Source organism: Eschrichtius robustus, chromosome 19 (assembly GCF_028021215.1).
Source record: "Eschrichtius robustus isolate mEscRob2 chromosome 19, mEscRob2.pri, whole genome shotgun sequence".
In the NCBI taxonomy this organism is placed as follows: domain Eukaryota; kingdom Metazoa; phylum Chordata; class Mammalia; order Artiodactyla; family Eschrichtiidae; genus Eschrichtius; species Eschrichtius robustus.
This window is the reverse complement of record NC_090842.1, coordinates 58931233-58947080: the sequence shown is the minus strand read 5'-3', so window position 1 is coordinate 58947080 and position 15848 is coordinate 58931233. Positions and strand designations below refer to the sequence as shown.

Below are 15848 nucleotides of genomic sequence, written 5' to 3'. Positions count from 1 at the left end.
GTAATGGTTGTGTTAACACGTCTCAATTTTTCTGAGAATCTGACCGTAGGGACCGGCTCCGGAACACTGCTACATCCATCTACAGCCATTCAGTCTGTCCCACGACTGTCACAGTAACACAGAGTCACACACACACTCACACCCCCACCACCTGCTGTGTCCCCAGTGCGGCTCCAGGACCTGACGCACCTCAGGGACCATCAGCCTACACTGGGCCTTCCGGAGCGCAAAGATGTTCAGGCACAAACGTGGTCAGGCACGTACTACCCCTGGGGACTCACCCTAGAATCCCACGCCCAAGACGTCACTCACACAAGGCTGGCGCGAGCCGACGCCTGCGCACTGCGAGCACAGACTACAACTCCCAGAAACCTCCGGGGCGGGGACGCCCCAGGGCCCTTGGGTTTCCGATGTCTCCTGCTTTTCTGGCTCTGGACTACATTTCCCACAGGCCACTGGGCCCCAATAACCGTGGGTCTCGGAAGTCCCCCTAGAGCTTCCTCGTGGTTCTTGGGCTGCGCGTGTGAGCAGGTTCGGTGGAAAGAGAAATCGTTGCGGGGCGTGGAGGGGAGGGCTTTGCGAACTCCGACCCCAGCCGGCGGTGGGGATGGACGGAGGGAAACGCTCCAGGTGAACGCGAGCTGTGACAGAGGTGATGGTGTGACAGACAAGAGGGGAGGGGTCGTCAAAACAGGTGAGGGTGTCTCCAGGCTGCGTGTGATGGAGAGTCAAGTATGCGACAGCGCTGGAGTGTGCTTCAGTGACGGTGAGGGACAGACGTGGTGTAGGGGTTGCGTGTGAACATTGTGCGCGTGGTAGAGCCAAGGATACGTCACGCTGTGTGAAAGGTGATATTGCATTTGCATGACTGTGCACATGACGGGGCTGAGATATCCTGTGACAGATGGAATGGTGTGTGTGTGTGTGTGTGTGTGAGTGAGTGGGCATCTGTGCACTCGAAATGGCCAGTGTATGTCTGTGACTGCATGTAAAATACGTTGTATGAGTTTATCTGGTGACCATGACGGAGCTGGAGCGTTTCTCCGCGGCCGTGTGTCAGACTATACGTGTGTGTACACCAGGGAGAAGAGAGATTGCAGTTTGTGTATGACAGGATCAGGATGAATCTGTGACTGTGGTGGAAGTGTGTTTTTGTGTGTATCATGACAGGGCGAGGGTGTGAATGTGTTGTGTGGTTGTGACAGGTCTGGGGTGTATCAGTGATTGTGTGATACGTGTGTATGTATGACCATCTATGCGTGTGACACGTCAGCATATATTTCTGTCACTATGTGTGACAGGCATTGTGTATGTTTGTTGGGTGGGTTGTTTTTTGAGTGGGTTCTTTAGTATGATGTTTGCTCTTTCTTTTTAAAAAAACACACACTCTGGGACTTCCTTGGTGGCGCAATGGTTAAGAATCCGCCTGCCAATGCAGGGGACACGGGTTCGAGCCCTGGTCCAGGAAGATCCCACATGCCGTGGAGCAACTAAGCCCGTGTGCCACAACTACTGAGCCTGCGCTCTAGAGCCCACGAGCCACAACTACTGAGCCCACGTGCCACAATTACTGAAGCCCGCGCACCTAGAGCCTGTGCTCTGCAACAAGAGAAGCCACTGCAATGAGAAGCCTGCGCACCACAACGAAGAGTAACCCCTGCTCGCCGCAACTAGAGAAAGACCGCGCGCAGCAACAAAGACTCAACGCAGCCAAAAACAAATAAATAAATGAATAAATTTATTTTTTTAAAAAAAATAAATAAATAAAACAAACAAACAAAAAAACACACACTCTTAATCCAAAGAAATAAGTTCATTTCAATTATTAGTTTGCTATGAGTTTTATTATTATTATGAATTTCTGTTGATTTTTTTATCAAATGTCTTTTCTGTATCTACAAATATGACCATAAAATTTTTCCTCTTTATTTTGATAACATGGTAGAATACATGTTTTTGGTACATGGTAGAATACATAGATTTTTTTTTAAATGTTAAACCAACCTTACATTTTTGGAAGAAACCAACTAGGGCATGATGTAAGATCTTTTGTGTAAGTTGCTGTCTACCTCTTTTAATATTTTGTTAGTACCTTGATTTATACTGCCAGCATGTTCTGGGAAAGTCAGGCTGAGAAATTAGTATAAAATTGATCCTGGGCTTGGAGTACCAGGGTGCTTGGAGAAATCATCAAGGAAATTCTCTGGAGGATTGTAACTTCCATTCATGCCTTGAAGAGTTTTTACAGATAAACCCAAAGTTAACATAAGGAAACAAGCCACCATGTATTACAGTAGCAAAAACAACAAACAACATAAATAGAACACCAAGAAATTAAGGTATGAAATTTATTGGGTACAGATAAAGGTATGAAATTTATTGGGTACTTACGACATAAGTTCAAAGGAAGAGGAAACTAAAAAGGATGAAAATTATAGGCTTTGTCTAACTTGGAAGTTAGAAAACAAAGAATAACAGAATGAATAACAGAAAATGGGTCAAAGCAAATGATAAGCATAAATTAATGAAGTAGAAAACACTGATGCAACAGAGAGGCTAAACACCAATCACTGCTTATTTAAAGTGAGTATTTGAAGTGATGCACTTCTGAGATGACTAATTAATAAAACAGAGAAAAGGCACAAATAATACTAAGAAGGGAAAAGACTACGCAAAGTAGAAGACTTTTTAATTAGAATAAATTTGAAAACAGATGGGAATTCCCTGGTGGCCCATTGGTTAGGACTCAGCACTCTCACTGCTAGGGGCCAGGGTTCCATCCCTGATCAGGAACTAAGATCCCTCAAGCTGCACAGCATGGCCAACAACAACAACAAAATAGATGATACAACCAATTTCCTAGAAAGATACAACTTAGAATTGACAAGAAGAAATAGAGGGATTTCCCTGGTGGCCCAGTGGCTAAGACTCCGCGCTCCCAATGCAGGGGGCCAGGTTCGATCCCTGGTCAAGGAACTAGATCCCGCATGCATGCCGCAACTAAGACCTGGCGCAGCCAAATAAATAAATAAATAAATATTTTTAAGAAGAAGAAGAAATAGAAACTTTTAATAGGCAATTAACCATTAATGATATAGTATCAGTAGTTTAGGCTCTAAACTCTAATCATAACTAAGCTTAGATAATTGTGTAGAAGAATTTAATTAGGGAAGGGTTCAGACACATCTTCCGTGCTATCTCATTCATATCCTCTCAGCCTCACCTGTGCCTGGGGCCTTGGGAAACTTGTTTCTCTTGATTCACTGGTGCAGCAACCATCCCTGCATGAACTCTGGCCAATTCCACATGGGCACAACCCCGTGCCTGACCTCATGCCTGACCTCATGCCGGCACTGGGCACCTCTTGCCTCAAGCCACCTAGGCCCGTCTGGTTGTGCTTTTATCTTGATCACACAAATAAAATAGATTCTCCAAAGGGTTTTAATAGATGCTGTGGCTCAAACCTGTAACTTCTTTGTGGGTAAAAGTTCATGTTTGTAAATATTTCTCTTAGTTGGCCCTGTGGGTCTTCCTATGTTCTTCATTATTGTTGCAGTTATTTTGTGAATGGGAGATGAATGACCAAGTTTCAAATCATTTAGCCCTTTAAAAATAGCCTGCAGAACCTAAGTGTCCATCAACAGATGCAGACGGATAAAGAAGATGTGGTATAGGGCTTCCCTGGTGGCGCAGTGGTTGAGAATCTGCCTGTCAATGCAGGGGACACGGGTTCGAGCCCTGGTCTGGGAAGATCCCACATGCCGCGGAGCAATTGGGCCCGTGAGCCACAATTACTGAGCCTGCGCATCTGGAGGCTGTGCTCCGCAACGGGAGAGGCCGCGATAGTGAGAGGCCCACGCACCACGATGAAGAGTGACCCCCGCTTGCCACAACTAGAGAAAGCCCTCGCACAGAAACGAAAACCCAACACAGCCAAAAATAAATAAATAAATAAATAAATAAAATTTTTAAAATAAATAAATAAAATAAACTAAAAAGAAGATGTGGTATATATACAATGGAATATTACTCAGTCATAAAAAAGAATGAAATAATGCCATTTGTAGCAATATGGATGGACCTAGAGATTATCATACTAAATGAAATAAGTCAGACAGAGGAAGACAAATATCATATGACATCACTTACATGTGGAATCTAAAAAAATGATGCAAATGAACTTATTTACAAAACAGAAATAGACTCACATAGAAAACAAACTTATGGTTACCAAAGGGGAAAAGGCAGGGGGAGGGAGGGATAAATTAGGAGATTGGGATTAACAGATGTACACTACTATGCATAAAACAGACAGCAAGGACTTACTGTATAGCATGGGGAACTATATTCAATATCTTGTAATAACCTATAATGGAAAAGAATCCGTAAAAGAATATATATATTTGAATCACTTTAATGTATACCTGAAACTAACACAACATTGTAAATCAACTCTACTTCAATTTTTTAAAAAATAGCCTGCCGAGAGGGAAGAGGAGAGTCACATTAGGGAAAGATCCTTTGCTTACTACGTGATTTATATTTAGAAGTGAAGCAAAATGATATCTTCCACTTGCTTTTATTGGTTCAACAGTGATAGTTAAATAGAACAAAAGTAACCACAAATTATTCCCCTCCTATCCACACGGTTAATGCCCTTCCACACTGATTCTGGGCAAGCCTTGTGACTTGCTGGCCAGTGACATTAGCAAACATAACTTGAGCAGAGGCATGAAAAGCACTTCCTTATTGGAGGTTGCCCTTTCTCTCTGCCCTTTGGAAACATGTCATTTCCATGTGAAAAATGTCCAGTCTAGCCTGCTGGAAGATGAGAGACCATATGGAGGAGAACTGAGGCCTGACTGATAGCCAGCCAACTACCAGTCTTGTGAGTGAGACCATCCTAGATCATCCAACCCATCAGCTGACCATAGAAACATAAGAGAGCCCAAGAGAGATTGGTCAAGTCAGCCCATACCAGAAGAACAACCCAGGAGACACAGAATCAGGAGATAAATAAAGGGCTTGTTGTTAACCCTTTTTGTTTGTTGTTTGTTACGCAGCAGAAGCTAACTGATGCAGAAGCATAGATAGAATAAGCAAATATGGCAAATGTTAATATAGTTGACCCTTGAACGATGCAGGGGTTGGGATGCCAACCCCACACACAGTCGAAAATCCACGTATAACTTTTGACTCCCCCCAAACTTAACTACTAATAACCCACTGTTGACCAGATGCCTTACCAATAACAAACATTCAATTAACAGGCATTTTGTATGTTATATGTATTATACTGTATTCTTACAATAAAGTACGCTGGAGCAAAGAAAATGTTATTAAGAAAATCATAAGGAAGAGAAAATACATTTACAGTATGGTACTATATTTATCGGTACCATAAGTTTACTTGTCAGTTTACAAGATGACTGTAAAGGTCTGTCTGTCAGTACCTACATCAATATTGTCTTATATGATACAAAGCACTGTAGATGTTATATGTATTACACTAGACATCAAAAATAAAAAGATAGACAGAGGAGAGAAGATGGCGGAAGAGTAAGACGCGGAGATCACCTTCCTTCCCACAGATACAGTAGAAATACATCTACACGTGGAACTGCTCCTACAGAACACCCACTGAACGCTGGCAGAAAACGTCCGACCTCCAAAAAGGCAAGAAACTCCCCCCGTACTTGGGTAGGGCAAAAGAGAAAAAAGAAATAACAGAGACAAAAGAATAGGGACGGCACCTGCGCCAGTGGGAGGGAGCTGTGAAGGAGGAAAGATTTCCACGCACTAGGAAGCCCCTTCGCGGGCAGAGACTGCGGGTGGCAGAAGGGGGAAGCTTCGGAGCCACGGAGGAGAGCGCAGCCACAGGGGTGCGGAGGGCAAAGCGGAGAGGCTCCCGCACGGAGGAGCGGTGCCGACCAGCACTCACCAGCCCGAGAGGCTTGTCTGCTCCCCCGCCGGGGCGGGCGGGGGCTGGGAGCTGAGGCTCGGGCTTCAGTCGGATCGCAGGGAGAGGACTGGGATTGGCGGCGTGAACACAGCCTGAAGGGGTTAGCGCACCACAGCTAGCCGGGAGGGAGTCCGAGAAAAAGTCTGCAGCTGCCGAAGAGGCAAGAGACTTTTTCTTCCCTCTTTGTTTCCTGGTGCGCGAGGAGAGGGGATTCAGAGCGCCGCCTAAACGAACTTCAGAGACGGGCGCGAGCCGCAGCTAACAGCGCGGAGCCCACAGAAACAGGGGCGCAGAGGAAAAAGCGGAGAGACTCCCGCACAGAGGCTCGGCGCCGAGCAGCGCTCACCAGCCCGAGAGGCTTGTCTGCTCACCCGCCGGGGCGGGCGGGGCTGGGAGCTGAGGCTCGGGCTTCGGTCGGATCGCAGGGAGAGGACTGGGGTTGGCGGCGTGAACACAGCCTGAAGGGTTTAGCGCACCACAGCTGGCTGGGAGGGAGACCGGGAAAAAGTCTGCAGCTGCCGAAGAGGCAAGAGGCTTTTTCTTGCCTCTTTGTTTCGCTGCGCGCAAGGAGAGGGGATTCAGAGCGCCGCCTAAACGAACTCCAGAGAAAGGCGCGAGCCGCGGCGATCAGCGCGGACCCCAGAGACAGGCGTGAGACGCTGGGGCTGCTGCTGCCGCCTCCAAAAAGCCTGTGTGTGAGCACAGGTCACTCTCCACACCGCCCCTCCCGGGAGCCGGTGCAGCCCGCCACTGCCAGGGTCCCGTGATCCCCGGACAAATTCCCTGGGAGAACGCACTGCGCGCCTCAGGCTGGTGCAACGTCACGCCGGCCTCTGACGCCGCAGGCTCGCCCCGCCTCCTCCGTACCCCTCCCTCCCCGCGGCCTGAGTGAGCCAGCGCCCCCGAAGCAGCTGCTCCTTTAACCCCGTTCTGTCTGGGCGGGGAATAGACGCCCTCAGGTGACCTACACGCAGAGGCGGGTCCAAATCCAAAGCTGAACCCCAGGAGCTGTGTGAACAGGGAAGAGAAGGGGAAATCTCTCCCAGCAGCCTCAGAAGTAGCGGATTAAAACTCCACAAACAACTTGATGTGCCTGCATCTGCTGAATACCTGAATAGACAACGAATCATCCCAAATTCAGGAGGTGGACTTTGGGAGCAGGATATATTAATTTTTCCCCTGTTCCTTTTTTTTGTGTGTGTGTGAGTGTATATGTATATGCTTCTGGGTGAGATTTTGTCTGTATAGCTTTGCTTTACAATAGCTTTATTTTGCTTCACTATATTATAGCCTCTTTCTTTCTTTCTTTCTTTCTTTCTTTCTTTCTTTCTTTCTTTCTTTTTCTTTCTTTCTTTCCTTCCTCCCTCCCCTCCCTCCCTCCCTCCCTCCCTCCCTCCTTTCTTTCTTTTTCTTTCTTTCTTTCTTTCTTTCTTTCTTTCTTTCTTTCTTTCTTTCTTTCTTTCTTTCTTTCTTTCTTTCCTTCCTCCCTCCCTCCCCTCCCTCCCTCCCTCCCTCCCTCCTTTCTTTCTTTCTTTCTTTCTTTCTTTCTTTCTTTCTTTCTTTCTTTCTTTCTTTCTTTCTATTTTTTCTCCCTTTTACTCTGAGCCGTGTGGACGAAAGGCTCTTGGTGCTCCAGCCAGGCATCAGGGTCGTGCCTCTGAGGTGGGAGAGCCAACTTCAGGACACTGGTCCACAAGAGACCTCCCAGCTCCACGTAATACCAAACGGTAAAAATCTCTCAGAGATCTCCATCTCAACATCAAGACCCAGCATCACTCAATGACCAGCAAGCTACAGTGCTGAACACCCTATGCCAAACAACTAGCAAGACAGGAACACAGCCCCATCCATTAGCAGAGAGGCTGCCTAAAATCATAATAAGGCCACAGACACCCCCAAAATACACCACCAGACGTGGATGTGCCCACCAGAAAGACAAGATCCAGCCTCATCCACCAGAGCTCAGGCACTAGTTCCCTACACCAGGAAGCCTACACAACCCACTGAACCAAACTTAGCCACTGGGGACAGATACCAAAAACAACGGGAACTACAAACCTGCAGTCTGTGAAAAGGAGACCCCAAACACAGTAAGATAAGCAAAATGAGACGACAAAAAAACACACAGCAGATGAAGGAGCAGGGTCAAAGCACACTAGACTTAACAAATGAAGAGGAAATAGGTAGTCTACCTGAAAAAGAATTCAGAATAATGATAGTAAGGATGATCCAAAATCTTGGCAATAGAATAGACAAAATGCAAGAAACATTTAACAAGGACGTAGAAGAACTAAAGAGGAACCAAGCAATGATGAAAAACACAATAAATGAAATTAAAAATACTCTAGATGGGATCAATAGCAGAATAACTGAGGCAGAAGAAAGGATAAGTGACCTGGAAGATAAAATGGTGGAAATAACTACTACAGAGCAGGATAAAGAAAAAAGAATGAAAAGAACTGAGGACAGTCTCAGAGACCTCTGGGACAACATTAAACGCACCAACATTCGAATTATAGGGGTCCCAGAAGAAGAAGAGAAAAAGAAAGGGACTGAGAAAATATTTGAAGAGATTATAGTTGAAAACTTCCCTAATATGGGAAAGGAAATAGTTAATCAAGTCCTGGAAGCACAGAGAGTCCCATACAGGATAAACCCAAGGAGAAACACGCCAAGACACATATTAATCAAACTGTCAAAAATTAAATATAAGGAAAACATATTAAAGGCAGCAAGGGAAAAAAAACAAATAACACACAAGGGACTCCCCATAAGGTTAACATCTGATCTTTCAGCAGAAACTCTGCAAGCCAGAAGGGAGTGGCAGGATATACTTAAAGTGATGAAGGAGAAAAACCTACAACCAAGATTACTCTACCCAGCAAGGATCTCATTCAGATTCGATGGAGAAATTAAAACCTTTACAGACAAGCATAAGCTGAGAGAGTTCAGCACCACCAAACCAGCTTTACAACAAATGCTAAAGGAACTTCTCTAGGCAAGAAACACAAGAGAAGGAAAACACCTACAATAACAAACCAAAAACATTTAAGAAAATGGGAATAGGAACATACATATCGATAATTACCTTGAATGTAAATGGATTAAATGCTCCCACCAAAAGACACAGGCTGGCTGAATGGATACAAAAACAAGACCCATATATATGCTGTCTACAAGAGACCCACTTCAGACCTAGAGACACATACAGACTGAAAGTGAGGGGATGGAAAAAGATATTCCATGCAAATGGAAATCAAAAGAAAGCTGGAGTAGCAATTCTCATATCAGACAAAATAGACTTTAAAATAAAGACTATTACAAGAGACAAAGAAGGACACTATATAATGATCAAGGGATTGATCCAAGAGGAAGCTATAACAATTGTAAATATTTATGCACCCAACATAGGAGCACCTCAATACATAAGGCAAATACTAACAGCCATAAAAGGGGAAATCGACAGCAACACAATCATAGTAGGGGACTTTAACACCCCACTTTCACCAATGGACAGATCATCCAAAATGAAAATAAATAAGGAAACACAAGCTTTAAATGATACATTAAACAAGATGGACTTAATTGATATTTATAGGACATTCTACCCAAAAACAACAGAATACACATTTTTCTCAAGTGCTCATGGAACATTCTCCAGGATAGATCATATCTTGGGTCACAAATCAAGCCTTGGTAAATTTAAGAAAATTGAAATTGTATCAAGTATCTTTTCCGACCACAACGCTATGAGACTAGATATCAATTACAGGAAAAGATCTGTAAAAAATACAAACACATGGAGGCTACACAATACACTACTTAATAACGAAATGATTACTGAAGTAATCAAAGGGGAAATCAAAAAATACCTAGAAACAAATGACAATGGAGATACGACGACCCAAAACCTATGGGACGCAGCAAAAGCAGTGCTAAGAGGGAAGTTTATAGCAATACAAGCCTACCTCAAGAAACAGGAAACATCTCGAATAAACAACCTAACCTTGCACCTGAAGCAATTAGAGAAAGAAGAACAAAAAAACCCCAAAGCCAGCAGAAGGAAAGAAATTATAAAGATCAGGTCAGAAATAAATGAAAAAGAAATGAAGGAAACAATAGCAAAAATCAATGAAACTAAAAGCTGGTTCTTTGAGAAGATAAACAAAATTGATAAACCATTAGCCAGACTCATCAAGAGAAAAAGGGAGAAGACTCAAATCAATAGAATTAGAAATGAAAAAGGAGAAGTAACCACTGACAATGCAGAAATACAAAAGATCATGAGAGATTACTACAAGCAACTCTATGCCAATAAAATGGACAACCTGGAAGAAATGGACAGATTCTTAGAAATGCACAAACTGCCGAGACTGAACCAGGAAGAAATAGAAAATATGAACAGACCAATCACAAGCACTGAAATTGAAACTGTGATTAAAAACCTTCCAACAAACAAAAGCCCAGGACCAGATGGCTTCACAGGTGAATTCTATCAAACATTTAGAGACGAGCTAACACCTATCCTTCTCAAACTCTTCCAAAATATTGCAGAGGGAGGAACACTCCCAAACTCATTCTACGAGGCCACCATCACCCTGATACCAAAACCAGACAAAGATGTCACAAAGAAAGAAAACTACAGGCCAATATCACTGATGAACATAGATGCAAAAATCCTCAACAAAATACTAGCAAACAGAATCCAACAGCACATTAAAAGGATCATACACCATGATCAAGTGGGGTTTATCCCAGGAATGCAAGGATTCTTCAATATACGCAAATCAATCAATGTGATACACCATATTAACAAATTGAAGGAGAAAAACCATATGATCATCTCAATAGATGCAGAGAAAGCTTTCGACAAAATTCAACATCCATTTATGATAAAAGCCCTGCAGAAAGCAGGCATAGAGGGAACTTTCCTCAACATAATAAAGGCCATATATGACAAACCCACAGCCAACATTGTCCTCAGTGGTGAAAAACTGAAACCATTTCCACTAAGATCAGGAACAAGACAAGGTTGCCCACTCTCACCACTATTATTCAACATAGTTTTGGAAGTGCTAGCCACAGCAATCAGAGAAGACAAAGAAATAAAAGGAATCCAAATCGGAAAAGAAGAAGTAAAGCTGTCACTATTTGCAGATGACATGATACTATACATAGAGAATCCTAAAGATGCTACCAGAAAACTCCTAGAGCTAATCAATGAATTTGGTAAAGTAGCAGGATACAAAATAAATGCACAGAAATCTCTTGCATTTCTATACACTAATGACGAAAAATCTGAAAGTGAAATTAAGAAAACACTCCCATTTACCATTGCAACAAAAAGAATAAAATATCTAGGAATAAACCTACCTAAGGAGACAAAAGACCTGTATGCAGAAAATTATAAGACACTGATGAAAGAAATTAAAGATGATACAAATAGATGGAGAGATATACCATGTTCCTGGATTGGAAGAATCAACATTGTGAAAATGACTCTACTACCCAAAGCAATCTACAGATTCAATGCAGTCCCTATCAAACTACCACTGGCATTTTTCACAGAACTAGAACAAAAAATTTCACAATTTGTATGGAAACACAAAAGACCCCGAATAGCCAAAGCAATCTTGAGAACGAAAAATGGAGCTGGGGGAATCAGGCTCCCTGACTTCAGACTATATTACAAAGCTTCAGTAATCAAGACAGTTTGGTACTGGCACAAAAACAGAAATATAGATCAATGGAACAGGATAGAAAGCCCAGAGATAAACCCACACACATATGGTCACCTTATCTTTGATAAAGGTGGCAAGAATATACAGTGGAGAAAAGACAGCCTCTTCAATAAGTGGTGCTGGGAAAATTGGACAGGTACATGTAAAAGTATGAAATTAGAACACTCCCTGACACCATGCACAAAAATAAACTCAAAATGGATTAAAGACCTAAGTGTAAGGGCAGACACTATCAAACTCTTAGAGGAAAACATAGGCAGAACACTCTATGACATACATCACAGCAAGATTCTTTTTGACCCAGCTCCCAGAGAAATGGAAATAAGAACACAAATAAACAAATGGGACCTAATGAAACTTAAAAGCTTTTGCACAGCAAAGGAAACCATAAACAAGACCAAAAGACAACCATCAGAATGGGAGAAAATATTTGCAAATGAAGCAACTGACAAAGGATTAATCTCCAAGATTTACAAGCAGCTCATGCAGCTCAATAACAAAAAAACCAACAACCCAATCCAAAAATGGGCAGAAGACCTAAATAGACATTTCTCCAAAGAAGATATACAGATGGCCTACAGACACATGAAAGAATGCTCAACATCATTAATCATTAGAGAAATGCAAATCAAAACTACAATGAGATATCATCTCACGCCGGTCAGAATGGCCATCATCAAAAAATCTAGAAACAATAAATGCTGGAGAGGGTGTGGAGGAAAGGGAACACTCTTGCACTGTTGGTGGGAATGTAAATTGATACAGCCACTATGGAGAACAGTATGGAGGTTCCTGAAAAAACTACAAATAGAACTACCATACGACCCAGCAATCCCAATACTGGGCATATACCCTGAGAAAACCATAGGTCAAAAAGAGTCATGTACCAAAATGTTCATTGCAGCTCTATTTACAATAGCCAGGACATGGAAGCAACCTAAATGTCCATCGACAGATGAATGGATAAAGAAGATGTGGCACATATATACAATGGAATATTACTCAGCCATAAAAAGAAATGAAATGGAGGTATTTGTAATGAGGTGGATGGAGTTAGAGTCTGTCATACAGAGTGAAGTAAGTCAGAAAGAGAAAAACAAATACAGTATGCTAACACATATATACGGAATCTAAGGAAAAAAAAAAAAAAAGGCCATGAAGAACCTAGTGGCAAGACGGGAATAAAGACACAGACCTACTAGAGAATGGACTTGAGGATATGGGGAGGGGGTGGGGTGAGATGTGACAGGGTAAGAGAGTGTCATGGACATATATACACTACCAAATGTAAAATAGATAACTAGTGGGAAGCAGCCGCATAGCACAGGGAGATCAGCTCGGTGCTTTTTGACCACCTAGAGGGGTGGGATGGGGAGGGTGGGAGGGAGGGAGATGCAAGAGGGAAGAGAAATGGGAACATATTGTATATGTATAACTGATTCACTTTGTTATAAAGCAGAAGCTAACACACCATTGTAAGGCAATTATACTTCAATAAAGATGTTTAAAAAAAAAATAAAATAAAATAAAAAGATAATGTGAAAAAGAAATTCATATTTATTTACAGGTATAACATTATCATGCATTGATCACAAAGCAGCAGCAATATTATTGCTTTATGGTAGCCTAGACTAATTAATACAATTGCTTTATGATAGCCTAGCCTATATACTAATGAATGAATCATTATAAAATTTTTATGGCATACAGTATTATAGTCATATTCATAATACAGTATTGAGAACATTGTTACTTTAAAAAAAAAACACTTACCTATGATGATAGGCTGATACACAATTTCCCCAGTTATAAGAGAGAGAGGCATACTGTAATTCTTTGAAAGCAAAGTTATAAAACAGAAAACTAACACATTATTGATTTTATAATATCACTCACCTTATGCCTATGTAAGGATAGACTAGTATCTACATATATTTGTGCATCCATGACATACCTAACTTTAATTTTTTTTTCAATATTTCTAGGCTACATGGTTCATCTGTGAGTTTTTTCAAACTGTTGCAAATCTCCAAAATTTTTTCCAATAAATTTTGAAAAAAATCCAAGTATAAGTGGATGGACCTGCACGGTTCAAATCCACGTTGTTCAAGGGTCAACTGTACTTTTGATCTAGATGATAGGTATATGCATCATCTTTGAACTAATTTTCAACACTTTTGCACCTTAAATTTCTCACAATAAAATTTAGGAAAATACTCTTTATTTTCATGATATTATGATTCTCTACCATTTCATATCATCTTTTATTTCAAAGCTAATCAACTAAGCATTGCTTATATTAAGTTGATTCAAAATATTTACCTCTTGCCTCTAATTTAGAGCTTTGTTCCTCAAAAAAGAGAATATTTAATAATTCGTTATGAACATATTTTAGAAACTACACAGGGACTTCCCTGGTGGCGCAGTGGTTTAAAATCCACCTGCCAATGCAGGGGACACAGGTTCTATCCCTGGTCCAGGAGGATCCCACATGCTGCAAAGCAACTAAGCCCGGGTGCCACAACTACTGAGCCCACGTGCCACAACTACTGAAGCTCGCATGCCTAGAGCCTGTGCTCTGCAACAAGAGAAGCCACCGCAGCGAGAAGCCCGCGCACCACAACGAGTAGTAGCCCCCGCTTACCACAACTAGAGAAAGCCCACATGCAGCAACGAAGACCCAACGCAGCCAAAAATAAATAAAATTTAAATAATTAATTAAAAAGAAAACAATTATTGCTGGATGGACAGAGTCCCAGACTGCACTGATTCTTACATGTGAGCACTTTGGGGAATTTTGTCCAGTAGATGATATATACTAAGACAGGTGATGCACACATTTAGTAAACTGCTTAAACAAACCAAATCTGGGGGAAAAATTATTTAAGAGGCCAGGTATTTGTAAATGTGCATGGAAATGGAAAAGTGCATGGAAACTTACAGAATACAACAAAAGATCCTTGAAAAACTTCCAAGGCATTCTGTAATAGGGAAGAACAAATCTGACTCCATATTGGATGTGTTTCTTTTCCTTTAACCTTCGTATTCTATTGCTTTTGCTTCAAAGTAATCACTAAAGAGATGTTGCCTATAGCTTAAAGTGGACATAATGGCCCATCTCCTGGAACCCTGCCTCCCACGTCTGAGTGTTAAGCTAAAATACCTTTGTTTAAGCTCACAGGAAACATCCTGACCAGGCCCTGACCTGTGAATGGCTGCAGGAAAGAAGAACCAGGAACTATTTGCAACACCTTATCACCTTTTTTTACTTTACCTCCTCACCTCCCCATCTTTGTTCTATAAAAGAAACTAGCATCCAAACCTGGGCAAGATGGTTCTTTAGGACGCTAGTCCACCACCTACTCAGTCTGCTGGCTTTCTGAAAAAAATCACTATTCCTGGCCCCAACAACTTGTCTCTCCATTTATTGGTCTGTCCTGCAGCAAGCAGTACAAGCTTGGACTTGGTAGCAATTGGACCGACCCATGTAGATGCTCAAACACCGGGTAGTTGAGGACATCCACACGGATGCTCCTGTAGGTGGTTGGGGCTGGGCAGAGACTCTAGGTAACACCCCCGATCTGCCTCCTTTCTCTCTTCTTGGAGGAGCAAATCCTTGTGCTGCCCATCCTTTAAACTGGATAGTGAATAATGCGGCAAAAATTTCTATACCACTGAATTTTAAAATATCATTCAAGCACTCTATGACTACTCTTCAGCTTCTAATAAATGTTGAAATATATTGAAAATACATGTATCGCAAATAAATTTGAAACTATTCAATATGCAAAGAGAAAGTTGATTTGGTGACATCATAGGACTAAGAATTCAACTCGAGGTAGTGGGCAAACACCCTTTTAGAAATTGTACGTTACGTTCCTAAAGATTGCATCTTAGAACATAAGCCAAAGTTAACACTTTGAAAATCACCGACTTTTAAATGGTGTTTTAAGGAAAATTAATATTTTGAGAAAATAATGAAGGCATCCAATTCAATGCCCTTAAGAGCACCAAAGGGGGTAAGAATAACATAGGATTAGTAGATATGTTAAAAATTGTTGAGTCTGGGTGGTGGGTATGCTATTCTCTGTACGCTTGTGTGTGTTTGAAAATTTCTACAGTAAAAAGTTTTAAAAATAGCTCTT

General features: G+C 42.0%; 1 long non-coding RNA gene across 1 annotated transcript; it reads left to right on the top strand.

Moving 5' to 3' along the window:
* The first annotated feature begins 473 nt into the window (after positions 1 to 473).
* Positions 474 to 1785, top strand: LOC137753512 (uncharacterized). Its single transcript, XR_011071499.1, has 2 exons — positions 474 to 694; positions 1420 to 1785. It is a non-coding gene; the product is annotated as an uncharacterized lncRNA (long non-coding RNA).
* Positions 1786 to 15848: the final 14063 nt, after the last annotated feature.